The sequence below is a fragment of the Saccostrea cucullata genome, unplaced genomic scaffold (assembly GCF_032062105.1).
Source record: "Saccostrea cucullata isolate Sc308-1 unplaced genomic scaffold, CSIRO_AGI_Scuc_v1 ctg3621, whole genome shotgun sequence".
Lineage (NCBI taxonomy): Eukaryota > Metazoa > Mollusca > Bivalvia > Ostreida > Ostreidae > Saccostrea > Saccostrea cuccullata.
In genome coordinates, this window is record NW_026921698.1 from 16,647 (window position 1) to 43,122 (window position 26,476).

General features: G+C 32.9%; 1 pseudogene; it reads right to left on the reverse strand.

Moving 5' to 3' along the window:
• Positions 1-6,235: 6,235 nt before the first annotated feature.
• On the reverse strand, positions 6,236-13,798 carry LOC134260583 (uncharacterized; annotated as a pseudogene).
• Positions 13,799-26,476: the final 12,678 nt, after the last annotated feature.

A 26,476-nucleotide genomic window follows, 5' to 3' on the forward strand; every position in this document is an offset into this window, starting at 1 on the left:
AATTTCTACTTTAGAAAACTTCTAATTAAGGAATATGAAACATTTGCAGGAGTTACACCACAGAGATCAATTCAATACATCTGACTAATACAACAGACAAAAAAAATCCCCACTTTTGTATGTTTATTCTAGATGTTGGATACCAACAAACACTTATTGATTTTGATTTAAAAAAAAACAGAATGATTTTCGACCAGTTTATTTCAGTCAGATGTTTTCAGAATTAAAAAATTAAAATGTTTTTGTACAAAATAAGATGGCGTATTTTTAAAAAATACTCTAATTCGCTAAGGATTCAAATAAATGCAATTAAAGGGATGAACGTCATTTAATTTCTTATGGAAAAGTTTCATTAATTGTGCATATATAGCGTTCATTTATAGAAATGTATGTATGACCAAATGAAAAAAAATAAACTGTTCTCTCTACCAAAAAATAAATCTACAATATTTGTCATCTGATTATTACACGAATAGATTTCTACATACTACAAAAACTATCTGGAAAAAGGTTATATGTATATCGATGATAAATATCATACAGTGTCAAATATGACATCATAATAACAATTTTCGAATTTTGTCAAAAAGTTAGAACGCTACATCTGTAAAACTCGCGGCTAGGAGAAAGGCTGTCCTTAAAAGTTCAAACTGAATCTTATCACCATATTCCGAAATGAAAACATTAGACCCTCCCGTAAAGTGATCAATAACAAAGTTTACCTTTCTAGTACAAACTGTTCAAACTGAAGTTACTTCTCTGAACTACCTAGATATGACTTCATAATAGAATATGACGTCAAGTCTCTGCATACTTGAGCTTACATGACGGGAAAAGTGTCATAATTTTAACCCATGGCATGTAGATTTTTTGGGTGCATTGTTGTTTAATTCAAGTGCTGGGATTGTTTTTATGCTTAATGTGCTGTTATGATGTTGAAAATTTGAAATATAGATATCCGTTTTCCTTCCCCTTGCCCAATATGCACATATTCAAACAATAGCGAAAAATAATATATGCTAAGCTCCCCTTACACGTCCGTCGACAGAGTTAGAATTAATGAATCGTGTTTATATTTGTCTGGCACAAGTGAAAAACAAGGATAAATTGCGTGAATCTAAAAGAGAAGTATGTCTTCTTACTGAATTTTGCCGGTGGATCGTATGTAGATAATCCATTTTTGTATAAATAGCGATAAAGAGTAGAAAATACCCCTTCTTTAGTTAATAAGTTGATTTTATCCTAACAAAATTTCTTAAGAAGTAATAATAAAACCTGCTCCCGGCACTTTTTACGTACCAGAGATCACGATGAATTGATATATGTAACAAATTTTGCACACTAATTTTGTTTTGCACTTGTGCCGAAGCGAATTTTATGCAAAATTTAAGAATATCAAAAAAAATGTCCGTCACGTGATCAACACAGTGACATCACAGAAATGCTTTATTATAATATTCTAAAGAAAATGTATATTTTTACGGCATTTTAAGCCTTCGGACAGCCTTGCAATATTAATTCTCAACAATGTTGCTTTCTGAAGCTTGTGTAATGGTTTTTGTTGTAGGGAATATTGATAAGATTGGAGAGATCCCGAATAGTCTCCACAGATTTGTTGACAGATTGGATGAAATATTTCTGAGAGGAGGATGTACATAAACCCCGTAATCATAGAGAAAAAGAGTGTGTAGATACTGTAGAGATTGCTGTGACCTAACTGTGTCACCCAGTCTGTAGTGATTTAGTATTAACATCGTGTTTAACATCACTAGAGGTGGGGTAAATAATGCAGGACTAGCATTCTTTTTAAAATCCCCTGTTCTAGGACCAGTTAAGCTTAAGATCACTCACTATAGCTTTCTGCATTTTCGTACCCAGGTATTCCTTTCCATGTAATAGCTGTACATATCTACATTTACATGATCTTCATACATGATATACGGCAATGACATTTTCTCCCGTGTCTTTAGTAAACAAATGAGCGAGTCTTCATATCTACGTGTTCTGTAGAAGTACATAAAGAATGTCAGATAAATATCCAAAGTTACACTGTTTCAGCAATTTAGCCACGTTTGCTTTATACCACACTTTATTTCGAGTTTCATTTTTATATCTACTACTCTGTAAGAGCAAGGCAGCATACTGCAGCACGTTTGATATAAAAAAATTTAAAATGACTGGTTGATACGATTTCAGTCCTCCCCTAATCATTCGCTCTATTTGTTTTATGCACACTACAAATTCCCTAACACTCATAATATCTAGATATGATATAGATAATTCAATAAATAAGCACATATCTAATCTTGCCATGGACATGATACTGCTCTCCTCTGTACAGACTCTCAATGTTCTGTCCAATATAGCAATACTGAGGTAAGGTCGGGTTGCTTCACTCAATAGTAGGCATGATATTCTCTTGTTATACAAATTATACAACTGACTGAACAATGAGGTTTGTACAGAACCGATGACTTTAACTCTAAACATGTTGTTTTGTGGTATAAAAAGTTTGGACATTCTCCAGTATGTACCATGAAGATCAATAATTTAAAGCTTTCCCAGAAACACGTTAATAAGTTATCTGGTGTCCAAGATAGGGAGGTATTGGTCTGTATGACCCAAAATACAATAGTTTTGATGAAGTATGAACAGAGAACGGGTGCATTGGTCTGACAATTAATTACATCCTTCAGAAAAATTTTGAAGAGACCATAACACAAAAACTGACAGTGATTCATTGAATAAACAATTTTTTGTTCTGCTCGGGAAAATGAAATTCTCCAATCTAGTTCATTTTCAGGTGTGCTACCGATAGGAACAACATGAAATCCTCCGTTTGATATATCTGATACAACCTCTTGATTTGGTCAGCCCCGTTCACAACATCTCTGAATCCATGGTAAGTGCTGACATAGGCCAGTGATCTGACTGGAAACAGAACGCATTGTCCATTTCTGCATGTTGATATACGGAAAAAGTAGAACAAGGCCCGTGAGGGACAATATTACTGATGAGGGCATTGATTGTCTTTAAAAAATACATATGGTTATCCCTGAATAATAAACTTGAAATTAATGCATCGTTATTCATTACTATACAGGAGGAAATGGTTTCTACACTTTTGGATGGACTCAATAGGTTAAGTCTGGTAAATCCCGGTGGTAGATCATCACATGTCATCTGAATCACAGTGTGTTGTGGAATACGGTACAAATTGATCTGCGAGATGTTACATATCACTTTGTGATCTGGATACCAGTACATCAAATCTTCATCTGAAGTAGATAGTCTGAATCCTTCACGTTTACTCCCACTCCTCATTCCTTCAAATTTGTGTAATGCGTTGAACGATTTCCTTACAATTTCCAAAGTGTCTATCACTTCTCGTCTGATCCTCACTTCTGTAGGACTCCCAACTTCACGACACAGTCCTACATACACCGTCTCTGACAGGCCAGGTATGTGATACATCGCAATATATTCTGAAAGAATGAAAATGCACATATCTGAAGAAAACGATAGATTGTTTAGTATTTTCCCTTCTTTTCATAAAAAGAATTAAAGTAGCTCAGCTCGTAATCAATAATTTTAACAACGCTTGATTTTGAAGGCACTACTTCTAGTGACGTAATGAAGAGAACGTGATAAAATCTAAGAAGAGCAAATTCACAGGAGTGTCAAACTTCCTTTGAAGATAAATAAAAGTTGAAAAATTTACCAGTTTAGTTAATATTGTTTTCAAATAAGTGAATGTTATGCAGGTTAAAGCCTTAGTATAGACAATAAATGACTAATTACACAAATGAATTTTCAGTACATTAACACTTACTTGGAAAGAAATTCTTATTGCATAAGGGAATTCAATGGGGAATAACCATAATTGTACATTATAGATGTATAACATTTCAAAGAAGTTTCAACTAAAATTTCTCCACCAAATAAATACACAAAATTTTGATTAATATCTTATTAATTGCATCTTGATTTCAACATTAAAATTTCCGGGCAGTTTAAAATTAAAGAAGCATACACTTAATATACATATGTAGTTACTTCAAGTCGATGATGCAAGAATATCGGTCTCGTTTAATGTCATCATTTTGTAAGTTAAAATGGTCGATACAATGACCTTGTCAGCAAATACAATGCTCACTCCCAAATTGCACACGATCTCACGATCTGATGATTTGGAGGTTTTTGTTTGCTCTGCTTCTATTTTGTATTGTTTTATGGACTTTTTATCTTGAATATTGTTTATAATCTCCTTATGTTTCAATTCATCATTACGTCAAATGCTGACTGACTACTGTGAAATCACAAATTTTCGTGGGGGGGGGGGGGGTAATTTTTGTTGTTTTCGAGGTATGAAAAGACCCACAAATTCATGTCCACCACGAAATGTAAAATGTTACATACATAAGTTATCATAAATTCTTAATTCACGAAATCAAATCCCCATGAACCAAGAGATTTTCCTCAAACCACGAAATTTTGACTCCACGCAAATATGTGATTTTACAGTATTTTCAAACTGATTGCTAGGCCATTATTTACACATTAAGTTGTCTACAAATTACAGATTATTTCGGTTATTCTCTGATCATGACGAAGACCACACAGCGGATATTACCAGTTGACAGGGAATGCTCAGTTCCCCAATTGCACCTGATCCCACCTCTGATGTTTTGGAGGTCCATGTTTGCTCTGCTCCAATAAGTTATGAATAATGACCTTTTGAGATCGAATACTGTTCGTTATTTCCACATAACGCAAGTATACTCATAAGTATCGACTGAGAACGATCAATTTTTAAAGAAAGGAAAGTTATTGAGAGATATGTAAATTTAAGAGGTCTTTTTGCGTACTTTCTATTTCTAATGAAATAACCTTATAAATTAGCAATTATTACCTATGGCGGGATTTTTGCTGACTTGTTATCTATATATTGCTAGTCCTTTGATTTGAGTATGGAATATTCGATCTACTTGACTAATACATAGGCCTCGAAAGTTTGGAAAATGAGATCCTAGCAGCGTTTTAATATGTAGTACTTCTTTTAAATGGTAGCAAAGTAACCGAATACCTGTAGAAAATGTACTTTAGCTATCAATAATGGATAGGACTGGGCCATACACAGTACCACTTATATCGCATTTATCAGCTGTTTGTCACATGACTAGTATAAAATTAGAATTGTTACGGGGAATGTAGGAAATAAGGATAATGGTAGGGCATACTACGAATGTTTTTAAAGAAAAATTGATACACATTAAAAAAAATGTTTATTTCCTCTACTTAAAAAGTGCTGGGAGCTAGTCTGTGCTGTTAAAGAAGTACTTAACATTTTGCCGAAATACATATCATACTCATTAATGACAGTCCGTGGACAGGACGTAAAAGTGTTTCGACATTGCAGTAGGTTAGAGGAAATTCGACCTAATCATCTAAAAAAAAACCCAGTCATTTTAAAATGGCAAAGATTAATTCCTTCGCTCAGATCTCGATATTACTTAACCTTTTGCATAGTACCTGGTAAAAATTAAGCTGCGATTGTTGTGTAGTGGTGCAGTCATGCATCCTTTATTTGAATCGTTTAACTTTGTAAAGTTAAAAGATTGTCATTAATTCAGATATATTAAAAGAATATGTAAATTATTAAATAAGTTTGAAATTAACTGTCATTTTATTAACAAAAAAAATGAATATCGATTCACATCACTAACCGGTTTATTGCTTAGACAAATGTACTTTTTTACTGTAGAAACTATCTAGTCTGAAAAATATGACGTTTTTTCACCGTCATCAATTCAACCAATTTTGGTTCTTACTCTCATCCCCATGGAATTTATATGCATTTAAATTGTCTATTTACTACATGTCTGCTGTATAGCATAATAGTAGAAAAAGACATTCGAAAATTTAAATAAATGTGCTATGAATATGCCTTTTTGTGAATGAAATGACAGTAAATTCCAAACTAATGAATATTTTACATACTCTTTTTACATATCTGAATTAAGGAAATATAACAATTTAAATGAGCATTTTTATTACAGTAAAAGAAAATATGATTCATGTATTTTTCTGGTTTGTTTATAACTCAGTAAGAACATAAGGAAGAAAAAAATAAATCTTTCAATTACTTACATTATAAATAAACCATATAGGACTAAATATAAATAAATTATTAATATCAGTTTCCTAAAACAAAATAAAATGATTGTAAACAATGTCACTTAGTCAAAGAAATCCGACCACTTAACATTGATAGAATGATTATTCTGAACAATGTTGCTTCGTGAAGTTTGTGAACTGGTATTTGTTGCAGGGAATATTGATGAGATCGGAGAGATCCCGAATAGTCTCCACAGATTTGTTGACAGATTCCAAGTATTTGCCATGAAATATCTCTTAAGAGAGGAGGTACATAAACTCCATTATCATAGAGCAGCATGGTCTGTAGATCTTGTAGAGATTGTTGTGACGTCACTGTGTCACCCAGTCGGTAGTGATTCAGTATAAACAACATGTGTAACATCATAAATAAATAAAGTGGGATAAATAATGCAGGCCTAGCATTTTTTTTACTAATCTCCTGTTCTAGGATCAGTTCATCAATGTATCTATGCAAATAATTAAGCTTAAGATGACTCACTAAAGCTTTCTTCATTTTAGTACACAGGGTATTCTTTTCCATGTAATAGCTGTACATATCTTCATTTACATGATCTTCATACATGATATACGGCAATGACATTTTCTCCCGTGCCTTAAGTAAACAAATGAGTGAATCTTCATATCTACGTGTTCTGTAGAAGTACATAGCGAGATAAAGAATGTCAGATAAATATCCAAAGTTACACGACTGTTTCAGTAATTTAGCCACGTTTGCTTTATACCACACTTTATTTCGAATTTCATTTTGATATCTACTACTCTGTAAGTACATGGCAGTATACTGCAGCACGTTTGATGTGAAAAATTTTAAAATGACTGGCTGATACGATTTCAATCCTCCCCTAATCATTCGCTCTATTTGTTTTATGCACATTACAAATTCCCTAACACTCATAATATCTAGATATGATATAGATAATTCAATAAATAAGCACATATCTAATCTTGCCATGGATATGATACTGCTCTCCTCTGTGCAGACTCTCAATATTCTGTTTAATATAGCAATAGTGAGGCAAGGTCGGATTGTTTCACTCAATAGTAGGCATAATATTCCCTTGTTATACAAATTATACAACTGACTGAACAATGAGGTTTTTACAGAACCAGTGACTTTCACTCTAAACATATTGTTTTGTGGAATAAAAAAGTTTGGACAATTTCCAGTAAGCACCATGTATATCAATAATTTAAAACCGTTCCAGAAACAGATCAATAAGTTATCTGGTGTCCAAGATAGGGAGGTATTGGTCTGTATGACCCAAAAAAAACAATAGTTTTGATGAAGTATGAACAGAGAACGGGTGCATTGGTCTGACAATTAATTACATCCTTCAGAAAAATTTTGAAGAGACCATAGCACAAAAACTGACAGTGATTCATTGAATAAACAATTTTTTGTTCTGCTCGGGAAAATGAAATTCTCCAATCTAGTTCATTTTCAGGTGTGCTACCGATAGGAACAACATGAAATCCTCCGTTTGATATATCTGATACAACCCCTTGATCTGGCCAGCCCCGTTCACAACATCTCTGAATCCATGGTAAGTGCTGACATAGGCCAGTGATCTGACTGGAAACAGAACGCATTGTCCATTTCTGCATGTTGATATACGGAAAAAGTAGAACAAGGTCCGTGAGGGACAGTATTACTGATGGGTACATTGAGTGTCTTTAATAAATACATATGGTTATCCCTGAATAATAAACTTGAAATTAATTCATTGTTATTCATTACTATACAGGAGGAAATGGTTTCTACACTTTTGGATGGACTCATAAGGTTAAGTCTGGTAAATCCCGGTGGTAGATCATCACATGTCATCTGAATCACAGTGTGTTGTGGAATACGGTACAAATTGATCTGCGAGATGTTACATATCACTTTGTGATCTGGATACCAGTACATCAAATCTTCATCTGAAGTAAATAGTCTGAATCCTTCACGTTTACTCCCACTCCTCATTCCTTCAAATTTGTGTAATGCGTTGAACGATTTCCTTACAATTTCCAAAGTGTCTATCACTGCTCGTCTGATCCTCACTTCTGTAGGACTCCCAACTTCACGACACAGTTCTACATACACCGTCTCTGTTGTTTTGTGGAATGAAAAAGTTTGGACATTCCCCAGTATGTACCATGTATATCAATAATTTAAAACTTTCCCAGAAACAAGTTAATAAGTTATCTGGTGTCCATGATAGGGAGGTATTGGTCTGTATGACCCAAAATACAACAGTTTTTATGAAGTATGAACAGAGAACGGGTGCATTGGTCTGGCCATTAATTACTTCTTTCAGAAAAATTTTGAAGAGACCATAACACAAAAACTGACAATGATTCATTGAATAAACGACTTTTTGTTCTGCTTGTGAGAAAGAGATTCTCCATTCGAGTTCATTCTCTGATGTGCTTCCGATAGGGACAACATGAAATCCTCCTCTTAAAATACCATCTACAACATTTTGATCTGGCCAGCCCCGCTCACTACTTCTTTCTATCCACGGTAGCGCTAACTTTGGCCAGTGATGTGATGGGATACAGAACGCAAAATCAGTATCAGCTTCTTGGAATAAGGAATATGTAGAACAAGGTCCATGAGGGAAAGCATTTGTCAAAGGAACATTGCAACACCTAACGAAACGCAAATGGTTATCTCTGAATAATGTATATGAAATGTATGCTTTGTTATTCACTACTACGCAAGAGGAAATGGTTTGTGAATTATTAGATTGACTCATCAGGTTAAGTTTGGTAAAACCCGGTGGCAGATCATCATACTCCATCAGAATCACAGGTGTTGTGGAATAACGTAGAGAATGATCTGAGAGAGATCACATATCACCTTGCAGTCTGGAGGCCAGAACATGAAATCTACATCTGAAGTCCTCAGTCTGAATCCCTCACGTTGACTCCCACTCTCCATTCTATCAAATCCCTTCAGTATGTTCACAGGCTGATTCACTGCCTCATCAATGTCCATCATTTCTCTCCTCATCCTCACAATTGATGGACTCCCTAATTTTAGACACAGTCCTACATAAACAGCCTCTGACAGGCGAAGTATGTTATCCATCTCGATAAATTTCTAAAGAATCAGACAGCAAACACATGTATCTGAAACATAAAGATTTAAACGTTATTTCTTCTCTTGCGTGAATTTCCTCAATATATATTGCGAGTGCTTAATTATTGACTATGCAATTATTGTTATGATTCTTTGGTGTTTGGGGCACTATTTCAAAGAATTGTTCTCCCGCCTACCTCCAAGTCAATTTTCAAAAGTTAACATATTCGATGAATTTTTAATATTTCTTACAGATAATTATATGGATTTTCATGAAACATTACTTATTTGGGAAAACAAAGAGAGATAACTCTAAAATTTTGGTAAAACTTGTGTTTTTCACTATAGAAATGAACGGAAAACGGAAAATATTTTTAAAACATCTCCCCCCCCCCGTGTCACAAAAATTCCTTTTTACAGGTAATATGGAATGGTATTTCACAAATTCATACTAAAGCTTTTTGTGTGACACGGGGGGGGGGCATACTTTTATTGACAAAAATCGATAAAAATGCTTATTTTCTACCAATTTCAAATATATATTTTATTGAAATATTTATGATTTATTTATTTGCCTAAAACATAAGAAAAGATATAAGGAACATTTAATCATATCCAAGACTATTTCAAAATACGGTGATGCTTGAAACTCCGATTTTAATGGAAAAGATCGTCTACCACCCTTTTTTCAAGAGCTGAAATTATGGATAATTTACTGTTTAGCGCTGGTATTAGGACAATTTATCAATTACCATTGAACTGTTCTTTGTATTAAACAAAGATTTTATGACCAAATTGCTATTCATATTGAATTAATTGGTTCCAAAATGTAGGCGGGAATCGACAGTTAGCGTGCGTATTTCAAATTTACAGTGAACAAACTTAAGGAGGTATATTGTGTTAAATAACAAACATTAATTTCATTAAATTATAAGTACATTGGCCTTTATTTCCGAATACAATATTCTGTAAATAAAGTAGTGTAGGAGAGAAATCTATGTTTTAATATAATGCTAAAATATTCAGTATAAACTGGGCGATTTTTAAATATACATAAGAAATATATTTATCCGTCATAAGATTAATGCGTATCTCTCGGTCAGTTGATTCGTCACGCAAGAGCATGCTCTACGAATAAACAATTTTTGAAGCGAGGTAGGCTATTGATATTCAAGTTGATGTAACAAGAAAACAGCAGTCTCGTTGAAAGTCACCATTTCGTAAGTTCTGTGGTCCATACAATGATTTTGCCAGGGAATGCTAACTCCTCTATGGCACTTGATCCCACCTCTGCTGTTTTAAACGTCCGTCTTTTCTGTGCTCCAAATTTGTATTGTTTATAATTTTGAACTTCAAGACTGTTTGTTATGTAACCAGTTTTGTTGATATCAATTACAACTGCAAGACCGTATAAGGTTAGATTCTATTGTTTATGTGGATGTCATCTGTGAGGCGCAGTTGTTAGAGCGTCTGTTCTAGAGTCACGAAGTAAAGAATTGATCCGTACGTCGCGTATTCGAATCCAGCCCTTCGGATAAGGTCCCGTGTCACAGTATAGTGGTGATGTCTCAATATGAGTGAAAATTCTCGATTGTGACGTTAAACAATATCAAATTCATCAGTCAATCAGTATTTTGAGGAGATGAAACGAGGAAATAACTATCAGTATTCACGATCAAAAATACATAAAACAATACAAAAAATAGGAGCATAACTATGTAACTCCAAAAAAAGAAGTTAGATCAGTAGCCATTGAGGAGTGAGTATCCCCTGCTGACCAGTCAAACCCGGTGTGTAGATAAAACCTATATTAGTTTTTGTTATTTTAGGGTTAAAAATTAATTTTTCTTTTTAAACTTTAAAACAATAACAACATAAATGTACACAGTTAAAAACATAAACAAGCACAATACATTACAACACAAAACAATCACAGTTTTAAACACATAAAAATTCATTTAGGCCATTTCTTTACATTCCTGCAAACACATTCAAAAGTCGATAACTTTTTGACACTTAGATTAAAAATCAATGATGAATTATATTTCTCTCTGCTGAAATATTTACAAATCTTTATGAGTTTAATTTACCAGTGTATGAAATAAATTATAACTTTGTATTCCCTCGTGCAAGAATTATATACACCTGCATTATATTTTTATTAGAATTAAATCCCAGATCGTAATTCTAAAGATTTACATGAATGATAATTCATAATATCAATCTTAACTTTATCAAATTTAGACCATTCACTTGAGAAAATCTACATTCATTTGGCAAGTTTTTTTTTTTTAAAAACACTTCATTTAATTCATTATCTTTTAGTTAATAGTCATAAGATTTGATTTGTAAAAGATTTAATTACAGTGAATAGGTGTAATAATTTTTGTATATATTGTGCGGAATTTAAAACGAATATCACATATCAATTTTATGAGGGTGATGTCTGTAGATAATATTATCGGAGAGAAAATTCCTTTGAAAGGGTGTATTCGCTTTGACAAACGAATTGACCTATAGGAGAGAACAATTTCCCGGAAAAAGTTACATTAAAAAATTAATCTTTATTTGTTATTTTCTATCATATATGTCTAAAGTTTTCAAATTTGTATTTTATACCAAATATATATTATCTAAAACTGTACAATAAACCTCCAAAATTGGCCAAAACACTATTTTGTCCATTAAAGCGTTGATTTCTGCATGTATTTTGGCCGAGAATCAGGGCAGGCCTGCCCCTAAATAAAACTGTGATATTTTGATAGGTTGGGATGTAAAGAATAATTTAAGATAAGATTTTTTTAGGGGCACTAGGGTGGAAATTCACAAAAAAAACCTACAAAAATTAAGGAAACCTGATTTTGATAATCCGCTTAAAATTTATGCCATACAATTTTATAATCAGACTAGCTCAGTTGATATATGTTGACTTTTACATTGACGATGCTTTCTTTTTAAATTCGAGGGTTCGAATCCACCTGGTACCATACCTTTAAATTTTTCATTTTTCACCTTTTCAAAGACTATTTTATTTTTTTTATAGACCTTTGCATTTACTTTCAATTATTTATCCTTTATGCATGCCCATTTTTGATATAAGGAACACTTAAGAGAGATCAGATCGTAACAATCCAATGTACAGTTGTCAGTCAGGCGGAACAATATAAGCACACTTTCTCCGAGGAAAAGAAAAGCTCACTTTGTGTTACTCGATACTGGTATTCTTGGAAAGCTGCGAAGAATTTCATTTGTATATATTCATAAGAATTTAATCACATTGACTTTGTTTACATATATCAGTAACTGTTTTCCTTGGATTTATTTAGGCCTATATAATTTGCACACATTAATGGCATGTTTTATTATATCCACGGATAAATAGCCTGAACATAAAGAATAGAATTTCAGAGACAGTATACATTAACATTAAGCACAATAAGAAGTAAAGAAAAATATCAATTATTATGTTTGGAGATAACAAACTAAGAAATCTATGAAAGGGTTCAGCTCCTATCTCTACTCACTGAAATAAAGATTTAGGAAAAACAAATTGTTATATTTATTCAGCCTAATGTCATTAATCAGAACGGAAATCGGCAAGCTTTTTGTAGAGAATAAAACCAAGCCCGGTCCTATGGGTCAGATCTCTATTTATAACGAAGTGATCCTTTGGTGTTTTCTGCAACTTTTCAAGAAAATACATGAAAATGCACGTTTTTAACATTAAAGTTAACATTTATAAATGCATGCAACAAAAATATTTTCTTTTATGTTTTTCGTGCATGTCATTTCATTATTCTTATAACTTTCATTTTTAAGACAATTATTTATCAATTGCAATATCACAACTGAAATTTCACTATGAAACACAAAAATGTATTTCTTATAAGAATGGTAAAAATGAAAAGTGTGATACCCAGTGAAACAGGTTGAACCTGCTGTTCTCTTAACTTTAATCTCTCTCTCTCTCTCTCTCTCTCTCTCTCTCTCTCTCTCTCTCTCTCTCTCTCTCTTAAAATAAAAAAAAACACATCATATTGTTTCTTTTCAAATTTGTATTTAATGCTATATGTTGTGTGAATAGAAAGAAAATTACTTGGCAAGAGACTGTTCTTAGTAATTAATGCCCAGTGCCTGTGGCAATGTATGGCTGAATGAATAAAATTCCTGATTTGAAATATATAACATTGATTGACTGTAATTTCATCTGTTAACAGAAAGACCCTATTAGTTTTGTTTCTATTTTAAATTCTATATGAATCCAATGATACACACAACGATCTGCTTAATATAAACAAGTGACAATATGTGTACAGACATGTACATTGGGGAATATAATAAGGAATATAAGTGAAACGTACATTGAATTTATCCATGTACCTTTTTCCCTTGAAAATTACTAAGCTAAGTTTTCATTTCGAAAGAGAAAATATTCCTCACCTTGATTTTACTTTCGGGTTGAATTCTGAAGTCTTTACCTGTCTTCTATTTCTGGCAATGAATGACTCATCAATGTCAATACGTTAGAAATATCGACGTCTTAAAACATAGATCACATTACCTGTAAACTGAGAGGACGTGATTTAATGTTTGGCTCAATATCAAAATGAACACATTACTATAATTCAAATAATTATTTAGGTTTGAATAGGAAAATACTATGTATGATTTAAAATCGGATAGCTATTTAGAGTAAATTGATTTTAAAATTAAGGATTATTGTACCTTGTGGTGATTTATTTGTTGTGACGTGAATTATTTTTTTGACTCTATATCAAAATGAGCAGATATCTATCCATTTCTATTAATAATATATTCAGAAAATTGAACAATTTAAAATCGGAAAACAAAAGTGTAAATTGTATTAAAAATTGGCCTTAAAGTGCACTACTTACACGTCATCGAGAGAACGAGTAAAGAAGTTTCTTTTATCAAAATATTGACTTGGATCAACCAAAATGCGAAAAGTTAATATATACAATAAAAAAGGAGTTTGACAATAAAATTAATTTATATTGCATAATTTACATAATTTTTTATTTCAGTCATAGACCCTTAAAATGTAAGGCATAGGGTTTTTAAATAATAATTATCTCTATATCTTAATTTGATACAATTATATTAAATACAGTTTAATATGAGAACAATTTTGCTACAGAACATTTTTATTGATGATGTATGTATCCCGTTAATTAGTGTATGTTTATATTGATTCATCAATTTTATGTTGTTTAACGTCAATCTTGAGAATTTTTCACTCAAATGTCGAAGGAGAGCTACAAATGTTGTTCTTTACTCGGCACTGAGGGCCTTTGAGCAGGGAGGGATCTTTTTCAATATGAGCCAGACTAAAGAGCATTTATTGTTGCTGGATGATCAAGCGTCTAATCAATTTTACCAGAATTCCAATAAAGACAAGTCAAAGTCAAAAAGTTAAAGGAGGCTCATTACACCACTTTTTGATCACGAACTACACAAAACAATAATCCACTGTTTCGACCGTTTTCCTCTGGGGCGAATTGTACAGGTACCTCTATGATATGACCCTGATCTTTATGAAACATGCCGTATTATAAACAGTGAAAACAAAGTAATAGCTTCATTATGCATAGACCAAGAAGGATTGCTTTTAAGCAGAAAAAAGAAAAAAGACATCCAAATTAAATCTTCGCCAAACAAGTAATGTGCTATTTCATAGTGAAGCAGTGAGCTCTATCAATCAATGACATATTTGTATGGCATAGGCGTCGGAACCGGGGGGGGGGGGGGGGGGGGGGCTAGGGGGGCTTAGCCCCCCATTTTTTTTTCCAAATATATACTCAGTATAGACATTGAACATTGTTTCGTATGTTTAGCCCCCCCCCCCCCACTTTCCACAGACACATCGCAGTATATGTTCAAAATGGGGAAAGTGGTGTTTGAAAAAAAAAAAAATTGGTAGTGAAGTTCGAAGAAAATGACCTATTCAACTGCGCACCTTAAATAGAATTGAAGAACTAAGCCTCTATAATAAAATAAGAGGCACCTACAGGATAACTGAGTATTTTTCAAATGTAAATAAAAATATATGTATATAGTACATGTGACAAATATGTCTGCTACAAAAAATGTACAATATTGGTATATTTATTACGTTGCTTGACTTGTATATACTTTTCAAAACTAAACATAATGAAAACATGATATATTAATGATAAATATCATTCAAGTCATGCAGTTTAATTTTAATCGGGATTGGCCAAAATGTAAAAAAAAATGATTTGAAAAAAAAGTCAGCCCACGTTGGGCGCCATTTTGTAGCGGGTATTCCCCGGCAGTATGATGGAAAACACCAGTTGTAGTTTTATACATTTATTATGATGACATCTTTAGCTGATATGGAATTATGAAATATAAAGGAATGATGTAATAGAAATAATGAAAAATCATGGAATATAAACTTTATCAAAGTCCTGCAATATACAAACTGCGTCATAAAAATATGTACAAATAGCATTTCATTTAACAAATATTCCTATCCTAAAAATATAACAAATTATCTGTCTTCCCTTTTACAATTATTATCATTATTCATATGATAAGACATGAAGAATATACTTTACACATGATATAAGGGAGTTAACTCTTAAAACACAATTTCACTTGAAAATCGTGTGAAGAATTATCTTTCTTTTGTGTTTCTTTATGTACATAATAAAAATATATATACAGATAGGCATACCAATTTATGGAACTGAACTTTCTCCAATTCAAATATACATTTTTTATCTTATGGTGTTAACCTATGTACAGAAAGTAAAATAATCAGGATTTGTTCTTTACAAATACCTTTCTAATAATCAATAGATAATATCTTGTTTTCCACTTTTTTAACATAATATTATAGAAAACTTATCTTGTAGCATAAAACAAGTAAAAACTTACATTTCAGGAACTGTCTAAAGGTCTTTCAAATTATAAAAGTCAGAAGCAATACAAAATAAGTCTTCAACATTTGAAATCGAAATCTAGAGCTTAATCTGAATAAAACTCAATACCCCGCAAAGACCAAACATTCAACCAATGAAAACTAATCATTTCAAAATCTGACCAATCGGTGTGTGTGTGGTCATGTAAAAGTATGTGTACGGGTGTGGATCCAAGGGGCGTATAACTATATGACTAAATAACCAAGTTAGTAAAGTATCATAACCGGGTCAACTTCATTCTGGACTCCAGCCTTAATTGATGTTAAATCCTAACCAGCAAAGGTTTAGGAAGGCAGAGTCCAGAATGACATTGTGCCGATCATGCATATGTTTGATATCCACCAGGATCTTATTAAATTCCGCAGTGAGAGGTAAACCAACTGAACAACTCTTTTACACCTCTGTTGACCAGTGACTAATTATTTACGAAAGCTTTTATTTCACCCCTCTTGGAAACGGGTTTGCCTGTATAAATACAACAGAGAAGACACAACTCGTCGGAATTTCTTTTTATTTTCACAATCCATTTTATATTTTAAACAACTTCATTCAACACAATAAATAGTACAAGAAATATTAAACATTATAAAATATCTTTTCCTGTAAAGAAAATGAGCCAACTGAAACTTAATAATCTGAAACTTAGCTTTTATTAAAATTATTTACGAAAGCTTGTAAAAATCTCTTACCTGTATAAATACAACAGAGAAGACACAACTCGTCGGAATTTCTGACGAGAAATCTTTCCCTGTCGCATTTATACTATGCTATGAGTAAGAGCTCCGCCCTGACCATATTTGTTATTTCATCAAAATTTTCAACTACAAACATCAATTTGCGACTTGAATTTTTACTTGCATTTCTGTACCTCTTTATCCTTTTGACTTTTGAAATACAGTTTAAAATGCCTATTAAACTTCTTGCAAAAACTTTACTTTTTATCATTTTGTTGACAATTTATTCCAATGGTTGACCTATCGCCTGTTACGTAGGATTGGCTGTCCCTTTCCTTATGACCAAAAATGACCTGACGAAATCAAGTTTCATCACACTCATGCAACCACTCTCACGGCATTTCTCAGGTGATAGGTTCACTCAGCATCTTTGACTATTTTTATCTGATACTAGGAAATATCGATCCCCTCGTGTCCTATCGTTTCTCTCACACACTAATTTGTTTCTATTTTTAAGCAGTTCTTGTTATGATACTAGGAAGTGAATGTCCTCTCGTTTCTCTCACACACAAATTTCTGTTAGTTATCTATTTTTATGCAATTTTTGTTATGATAAAAGAACGGAAAGAAGAATAAAACTTTAATGGAAGATTGCTTATTTATAACATATTTATAGTTTATTTAGTTTATTAATTCATATGTAATATTTATATTATATCATTTAAAATCACTCCATCTTTTATTATTTCAAATAAAAATACCTCCACTACATGCACACGAATGTATTTTCAACATATATATAAACTCAAAGTGACTCAAAATATTCATTGGCGTCGGAAGCAAATTGAAAGTAGGGGGGGGGGGGCTAAGTGTAAAAAAAATTATATACCTGACAAGCAAAAAAAAAAAAACAAAAAAAAAACAAAAAAAAATTTCATTTCCCTAAAACGAAAATCCTATTTAGTGTGTGTGTGTGTGTGTGTGTGTGGGGGGGGGGGGTATTATGTTCGAACTTCAATCTAATTAAAATTAGATGTTAGATCCGCTCGCATACGCTACACTAGTTAGTGTAGCGAGTATGCGAGCGGATCTAACATCTAATTTTAATGAGATTGGTTCGAACTTCAGTACCAAAATTTTTTTTCCAAACACCACCACTTTCCCCATTTTTCACCTATCCTGCGGAAAGTGGGGGGCTAAACCTACAAAGCAATGTTCAATGTCTATACTAAGTATATATCTGGAAAAAACTGGAGGGCTCACCCCCCCCCCCCTCCCGGTTCCGACGCCTATGATATTGCACTACAAATCTTTTGTTAAAGAACACCTTTCTATGTTCTATCACTTGTAAATTATACAAAAATGATATTTGAAAAATGCTACATTGTTTCGTTGAGCACATGTAAGTCTGAATTCCAATTTCACAATAAAAGGGATGAGAATCTACTGTACTACCTTTCAAATCCACTTTTGATAAAATCTGTTCTTTGTTCACTTCACTTAATTTTTATTTCTAGAAATTTTGGTAAAAAATCAATGGCTAATAGCTCTTCTGTAATGAAGATACATAAGATGTATTTTGAAAATGGAAGAATCCGTGGTTCACAGGAAATTTGATTGCTTTGATCAAGATATTGAATAAGGATAAATAATGACAGAATCATCTACAACATAATATTAACATGAACGGACTCTATACTTTTCTGTTAACAACTGTCATTGGCAACCATTCCAAGCAAAATTTACGTGGGAACACATTTCTGATGATGGGATATGGAATACATTTAAAAAAAATGCAGGAGGTACGGCACAGGAATCAATTTCATATATTTGTTATAACAGATAAAATCAAAAATCAAAAAAAAGTTATCCCACTTGTGTATTTTTGTTCTACATATAATAAAACAACAGTTACATATTGATATTGAAAAATGTTCATGCATATCATTTCAGTCAGAGGTCCGTAACATTAAAATGTTATTAGTACGGCATAAGGAAACGTATTGACAAATCAACTTTAATTCAGTACAATTAAATACAATACAACTGAAAGGAAGAATTACTTTTATAACAGAAAATATTAATTGATGATGTATGTGTCGCGCTCATGTATGTACATTTATATATGAACAAAAACAAAGTCAGAACTCTTCATTTTGAACAGAGTTTATTCTGAACAATGTTGCTTGCAGAAGCTTGTTGAATGGAATTTGTTGTAGGGATTTTTGATAAGACAGGAGAGATCCTGAATAGTCTCCAAAGAGTTGTTGACAGATTCCGACGATTTGCCACGAAATATCTCTGAGGAGATGGGGTACATGAGTTCCATCATCACTGAGAAGGAGAGACTGTAGATCACGTAGAGATTGTCGTGACCTGACCGTGCCACCCAGTCTGTGGTGATTCAGTATGAACAACATGTTCAACATCATAAGAGGTGGAATGGTTAATGACCATATCGCATTTTTTGAACAAATTTTCTGCTCTAACGCAAGTTCTACAATGTAAATGTCCATAACGTTTAGCGTAATATCTCTCACTAGAGCTTTCCTCATCCTAGTACCCAGGGTATTCCTCTCCATGTAGTTTCTGTATATATCTGGATTTGACCGATTTCTATACATGATATACGGCACTGACATCCTCGTTTTCGCTTTATGTAAACAGCTGATCGAGTCTTCATATCTACGTCTTCTGTAGAAGTACATAGCAAGGTACAGAATGTCAGATACACAACCAAACTTACACGTCTGTTTTAGTAATGCGGCTACTTTTGCTTTATAAATAATTTTATTCCGATTTTCATTTTGAGATAGGAAACTCTGTAAGAGCATGGCAGTATTGCGAAGCACATTTGATGTGATACTTTGTGAAATGACTGGCTGATACGATGTCAACACTCCCCTAATAATTCTCTCTATCTGTTTTATGTATGCTGCAATTTCTTTTAAATCCAGAATATTATGTTTAGATGATGTTAACTCAATAAATAAGCACATATCTATTCTTGCCATGGATACGACACTGCTCTCGTCTGTGCAGATTCTGAATGTTCTGTTCAATATAGCAATACTGAGGAAAGGTCGGATTGTTTCACTTAACAGAAGACAATTAAGATATTCCCTTTTTATACAAACCGTACAACTGACTGAACATCGAGGTTTGTACAGATCCAGTGACTTTCACTCTAAACATGTTGGGTTTTTTTTTTTTTATAAAAAAGTTTGGATATTCCCCAGAATGTACCATGTATATCAATAATTTGAAGCTTTCCCAGAAACAATTCAATAAGTTATCAGGTGTCCAAGACAATGACGTATTGGTCTGCATGACCCAAAATATTATAGTTTTCATTACGTAGGAGCAAAGAATAGATGAATTGCTTTGACAATCAATTACTTCTTTCAGAAATATTTTGAAGAGACCATAACACAAAAACTGACAGTGATTTTTTTTAATAAACCAGTTTGTGTTCTGCTCGAGAGAATGAAATTCTCCATTCAAGAACATTTTTAGGTCTGCTTCCGATCGGAACAACATGAGACCCTCCCCTTAATATATCTGAAACAATATTCTTGTCTGGCCATCTCTGTTGACCACACCTCTGTATCCATGGTTATGCTGATTTAGGCCAGTGGTGTGACTGAAAACAAAAAGCATAGACCGCTCCTGCATCTTGAAATAAAGAATAGGTTGAACAAGGTCCATGTGGGACAGCAGTAGTTATAGATAAATCGCAGGTCTTTAAGAAACGCAAGTAGTTATCCCTGAATAATGTACTTGAAATGTATATAATATTACCCATTATTATACAGGAGGAAATGATTACTTTTTCACTTGATAGACTCATCAGGTTTAGTTTGGTAAATCCCTGTGGTAGATCATCACATTCCTTCAGAATCACAGTGTGTTGTGGAATACGGTAAAGATTGATCTGAGGGAGATCACATATGACTTTGTGGTTTGTGGACCAGAGCATCAAATCTTCATCAGAAGTTCTTAGTATGAATCCCTCACGCCTACTCCCACTTTTCATTTTATCAAATCCCATCAAGATATTCACAGGTTTATTCACCACCTCCTTAGTGTCCACCCCTTCTCTCCTGAACTTTACTTCTGTAGGACTCCCTATCTTACGACACAGTCCTACGTACACAGCCTCTGACAGGCGAGGTATGTTGTACATCACGATATATTATGAAGGAATCAAAAACAACAAATCTGAAAAACAAATGACTGCATGCGTATTTTTTCTCTCTTTATTGTTTTTATTTAAATAAATAGAAAAAGTACTTATACTCTGACTAATTTTTAAGTGTCGACTTGGCGTATTCTTGCACTATCGTTAAGGTCACTGTAAAGCAAATATCAACAATTTCAGGAGAACTTTATGACATGTACGAGTACATTACTCTGATGAATAAATTACATATTTTAAAAAAATAAGATAAGATTATTTTAAAATAGTATGCCTAAACATTTCAGTTGTTCAAAAGTAAAATAGTAAGCGAAAGGGTTTTAATGATCAGGACAACTTTAGGTATCTATGCGCTTATTTCAAAAGAAGTTCTTATAGCATGAACACATTTTGATGATATGTAGATAAGATTCACATACAATGCTCAAGGAATTAGTATGAAAGGGTAATTTATAATACATGTATAACATGTACAACCTTAATAATATATCAATCCTAGATCAACAAATCAGTGAACTGACAAATCTCGCCTTATATTTCATTTGTAAGTAGTGTAAATGGTAAGAAATACCTCTAAGAAGGATATGGAGATCACAAACAGTATTCAATATCAAAGTCCATAAAAACAATACAAAATAGGAGCAGAGCAAAAATGGACCTCCGAAACATCAGAGGTCGGATCAGATGCCACGGAGGAGTGAGCATCTCCTAGTGATCGGTCAATCCCGCTGTGTGCTCCCCGTCATGATCAGGAAATAATGGAAAAATCTGTCGTCAATTCAGTGTATAAATAATAGACTAACAATCAGTATGCAAAACGTCAATCAGCAATAGATTTGACTCATTCTGTTGAGCTACTTTGCTTTCTTCTTAGCTACCTAGTCCATCCAGCTTACTTTATTTTTTATTTTGATCGATATCGAGTAAGTTTAAATGAATACAGCACAAAAATTATGTAATTGAATAGAAGAGATGGCTTCAACATATCAAGTAAAAAATGCAGAATAAAGAAAAATATACAACACATTAAAAGGATTAAATATCTTCATCTCCACCTACCCCCCCCCCTTTTTTTTTCAAAAAAATTGATCCCGCTAGTACATGGTGTTTCACAATATTTGCCACATATCTAAATGGGCACAATCTGAATATCGAACATCATACCAAAAATACCAAAACACTATAAGTAAGCATATCTAAAATTATGATATTGCAAAGTTTCGGGAAAATTGTGATATAATCATATACATGTATGCCATTAAGTAACTGACGATTAAATCACTGATGTAATCATTTCAGCTGTTCTCAAAATGGGGTACAACTTAAAGCAAAAATTTGTTGTAAACTTTTATTATAAGAACGATACATAGATATTGTACAGGGTGTGATGATGAAAAATATCCACATCAGAAATTGCTGTCTAGTTTTCAAATATCAATAAAGAATAATTAGAGAGTTTGAACTAAATTATAATGAAAAGATGATTAAAGACAGTTAAATCCTGCCCCTACCAAAAATCAAGAAGAGATGAAAACAATATCAAGGTGAAGTCATTCATTGAGAAAACCTCATGAAAGTTAATCCGAGATTCCTCTTAGTCAGAAGATAACATTAAAGTAAGATACGATTTTAGGGAAATCGATTGTAACAATACCGGTAAGTGTATCTTATATTTAGAAATATAAATTTGAATAAAGTCTGTCTGCATACAAGATTTCAGCATCTAAAGCCAATTGACGATCAGAGCCTGTGAAAGTTTGCAAGACTTACTGAAAGGAAGAGCGAAAGAAATGAATACTAATTAACACAAACCAGTAGTTCTGAACCGACACACATTTATTTAAATGCAACTTTCAATAAAAATAGATGTGAACTTTGGGGGATCTAAAAAGCCAAATATAAAATAAGAAGTGTCTCAAGTATCATGTGAAGCTTACAAAAACAGTGGTCAGAAATTGATAAGCACTAGTTTTTTTAAGTTATTTAAGACAATGTTGTGAAAACACTTGGAGAATAACATTTTAGGATTTGTTGCCATAGTAACCGAAGTGGAAAATGCTGTGACATATATTGTGAAACACCATGTACATCAAGACTTACAGTTGTCTAAATATTAAACAAAGTTTCAAATAAACTGTAGTTAATATGTAAATAGACCAACTTTTGAGATATTTATGGATCAGAACCTAACAGTTCTTCTCTGTTTTTCTCCCATTATCGATAAGTGCTAATACACTCAGACGAGGAAGTCAATTCTCAAGCTCTCTGGAAACAAGGATACGACAATTAAAAAATCTAAGGAAATTGGAGACTTCAAAATGCCCGGAATTCCAAGATACTCAAAGCATCTCTTGAGAACTATGACCATCAATTAACAAATACGCCAAAAAAGAAAATGAGGATGGAAATTTTCAATTCCCTCCCATCGTTTTTTTTTTTTTTTTGGAGTATTGTCAAATTTTTTCCACTTATAATAATGTTTGTGGAAAGAACTTAATATCTCTTACAAACACCCTACCCCCAATCCCGGTAAAGGGTTTATATCAAGTTTGGTCAATTTCTGCATATGTTTTAGCACTTGTCATTTATTGGTTTCTTCCTGCTCCTCTCCCACCGTACGCCTTGAGACAAACTTTTACTCAGCTAAAAGTTTTCACTCTGATACTTTAAAAACTACAAGAGAATGTTATTTACACGTAGAGTTAATCGAAATTAACTCGAATCCGATATTTCGAAGTGGTATTTTTTCCATCCAAGCTTGTGATAACAACAATTGACTGGAAATATTATTGGGATCGAAATGCCTCTCATACATATTTGGATACAGATACTCATAAGGATATATCAGATAGGACAATCTACCCAATTGTAGGAATTCAGACAATTTTTTCTTTAAACCATCGTTTATCAAAATTTAAACTTAATTACATAATTATTTACAAACTGCATTATCGATGGAACTTTCCGTTATTTACCGGTCATGTCAGAGAACATACAGCGGGTGTGATCGGTTGTCAAGGGATGCTTACTTCTCCAGGGCTCCTGATTGCTACCCTGAAGTTTTATAGATCCGAGTTTCCTCTTATTTTAATTTGTATTGTTTTATGAACGTTTGAGCTACACACTATTGATGATGCATTTGTGGTTATAAAAACAATAAAGAAACTTGCTGAACTCTCTTAAAAAATCGGAGACTTTTATTGGAAGAAGTAAACTACTAAGAACAGTATCTACGATACAATAATTGGAGGATACGATTGCAAGAACATAATTGTTAATACAACTTAAATTAATCGATACATCTTTACATTGTTAAGGTTTTGTCATAAGGTTTTTTCCGCTGAACGTATATGAATAGGAACGATTTCATTAAACCTTGACAGAGGGCAAATTGACCTCTCACGATTGACTTATTAAAAAACGGCCTTACTCAAAACTTTCTTTTGCATTCTAGTACACCGGTTTTTTTTTTTTATTCCTAGAGATCTTATCCCGTCACAAATATGATGAAATTTTCTGGAAAAAATCGCACCTACCTACAGACCCCATGATTTTACCCTGAGTCATGACAGATAAGATAAGGTCCTCCAACCCACCCACCCCCCTCCACCAAGAACAGATCTGTTATTGCCTCTTTTAATTTAATCGATACTAAATTATATCAATCTATTTATACAACAAAAATATCGTGCGTGAGTTTTCATACTTTTACAAAATCTATGGTTCATTATATACTGACCTTACTTCACGATGGCCTTATGTTCAGGATATCTGTGTATGTACAGTGCCACAATGTTAACATGATCTTGACACGCATGAAATGAAAATTGGTACATGACGTTTTAAGTTCTTTTTAAATATATACATAATTTAGAACATAAAAAAAATTATGTATTCCCTTATATATAGGAAATCACATATATGTATCGTCAAATTATTGTTAGGTGTAATAACGGAAAATATCATACTGCTTAAGTGCGTTATCAAAACAAAAATTATATTATAAACTATATTTACAATGAGATCAATTAAATGAAAAAAATTATCACTTGTCTGGATGTAAATAAGTCATTAAAACAGAGGACCTGTACTCTTACTTTACAATTATTCTTATTTTACATAATGATAAAATACGGAGAAAACAGAATTACTCTTTCCATTGAGATAAAAAAAACATTTCTTTCTGTTATTAGCTTTTTGGGAGTTGAACTATGTTCAATCTCCCATGGTTATCACGTATTTAACATGCGCAGTAATTTGTGTTGATTATATAGAGCCGAAAGCGAGGCTACTGTGTCGCCCGATTTACTTCGATGATATTCAACAGAAAACATACATAAACATCCGCCACAAATAGTTCATGTCATTTTCTCCTGAATTGGTCTAATTTTCATAATTTGAAATGTTAGTAAATGTAATGATAAAGTAATCTTATTTTGAATATTAGATTTCGTTAAAAGTAAAACTGAATTATAAAGAACCTCAAAAGTTTTTCGTAATGGAACTCATTTTCAGTGTAGCGTCATACACTGAAAGAGATACGAACGACAGCTCTACATACTGATGGCAAGCGGTAAATCTACTCTTTTCGACGCCCGGCTGTCCCTGATTTTTAGCAATATCTTTTTTACCGGTGCAGAGAATTTATTCAAACTTTTCATGAACATTTATTTGGTTTAAATTAATTCATTAATGCATTAAAACTTTAAAAAAGATTAAGTTCTGACGTACTCCATGTATAATGTTCGTGTAACTGAAATACATTTATATTCACAGAGAAGTTTTATATAACAAACCTGTTAGCTCTTTAAAGGATGATGTGTTAAAATCCACATTATATCAATATTGATAGTATTCCTGCGAAACTGAAATTTTCATAACACATGGGTAAAGGTGCCAACGAAAAATATATTAACAAATTTGAAGACCCATGTGAGCAGTGAATTCTATAAATGATCAACCGCCTCTAATATGAATATGTTTTGCAATGAGAAACCGAAATTATGTGTAGGATGAAAAAGTAATAGAAGGTGCACAACGGCAATATGTAATAAAGATTCTATGAAAATTTCGTTCAGTGGTGAAAGAGGAGTTACGGATAAGAGATGGGTATACCTATTTAAAGCGTAACAAACAGATGGACGGAATTCCCGATTAATAAATACCCTCCCGCTTTTCAAGCAGGGGGTATAAAAAAGGACTAATGTAGGCAGGCAAGCATCATGGCCCATCCATTTTTTTTGCTATTCAATGTCTCTGAATGTCTTTTTCAAGATTGTTGCAACACAAAAAATTTGAAACAGTTGTCTGTATTTGAAATAATAATATATTGTTTACTCACTTAACCTCCCGATCAAAGATTTTGTTATACACCATGTTCAACTCCCAT